The sequence below is a fragment of the Myotis brandtii genome, unplaced genomic scaffold (genome assembly GCF_000412655.1).
Source record: "Myotis brandtii unplaced genomic scaffold, ASM41265v1 scaffold912, whole genome shotgun sequence".
Classification (NCBI taxonomy): domain Eukaryota; kingdom Metazoa; phylum Chordata; class Mammalia; order Chiroptera; family Vespertilionidae; genus Myotis; species Myotis brandtii.
This window is the reverse complement of record NW_005371755.1, coordinates 364-1,512: the sequence shown is the minus strand read 5'-3', so window position 1 is coordinate 1,512 and position 1,149 is coordinate 364. Positions and strand designations below refer to the sequence as shown.

At 47.5% G+C, this 1,149-nt stretch overlaps 1 protein-coding gene across 1 annotated transcript in view; it reads left to right on the top strand.

The window, feature by feature from the left end:
* LOC106724642 (gasdermin-C-like) overlaps positions 1–1,149 on the top strand; it is a 16,266-nt gene that overhangs the window by 14,819 nt on the left and 298 nt on the right. The gene's annotated exons all lie outside the window — the stretch shown is intronic.

The following is a 1,149-nucleotide window of genomic DNA, read 5'->3' as shown; positions in this document are numbered from 1 at the left end:
CACACACACACACACACACACACACACACTCACTGTTCACTATAGAGTCCTCTCTGTAATATCTGGTGAAGGTTGGGTCCGACTGTCAGAGACCTCCTATCACTGGCTGTAGATGGAATGAGTATGTGGTCTTCAATTTTGTGGGGTCAGTGGCTGAACTGAAACTTCAAAATTATGTTTTGTGGTGTTGAAAAGTGTGAACTAAATGGAGTTATATTCCAAGGGCTAACCTCACAGCCGTGTCTGCAAGTCATTTCCTGCCCGCTAGGGCATGCAGGAAGCTTGTCTGTCTCTACAGTTCAGGCCTAAGGGTGACTAGAAGGAAATTTTACAAAGAGTAACTGGCCCAGTGCAGCGAGCATTGCACTTCCATGAACTAATTTCACCCTCCTAACACCTCATAGTGTAAACAAATACAGAGAACAGTTCAATAAATTGCTTGCTTTGTGGCTTTGGAGAAAATAAGAATTCCTCTGTCCTCCATGTTATCTATGAAATGAAAGTGAGATCTTAGCTCCAGAGCTGATGGAGATAAATGTCTGATAAGGTGGCTGAGCCAAATCTATCTTCCCTCTCTCCAGCTCACCTGGACCCTTCCCCTCACCAGACCACAAGGGGGTGCACGAACCTTGGTCAGGTCTCTGCCATCTCACAACCCCTCACTCACGCATGTCCCCTCTTCCCACCCAGCATCCCCTCACTGCCAACTTCCTTAAAGAATCTTCTGCACCCTGCTCACTCCCTACCTACTATCCATGCCTCGCCCCACTGCAGTCTGTCCTCCTGGGAATTTACTCACATCATCATCAACAACCACACACTTGATTATTCCGGCCTTGGACTCTCTTATTCCTGGCTACTGCGTCACCATGGTCTTGGGGTCTCCTATAGTGGGACTGCTTTTTCTGTCTTCTTCCTTCATGGGCTCCTAGCCCTTGTCAAAGACATCAATATGATTGTTAGGCAAGTTTCAGAATTATGAACATTTCTCTACGTGAAATGAGAAACCACCCTGGAGGAGAGCAGGAAGGGAGTAGATGTGTGAGGGAGGAGAGTCAGGAGAGGAAGGCAAAGGGCAGGAACGAGGCAATTTCTTTCCGTGGACAAGGCAGTTCTCAATGTGAGACCTAGAGTGGGTAACCATCACCC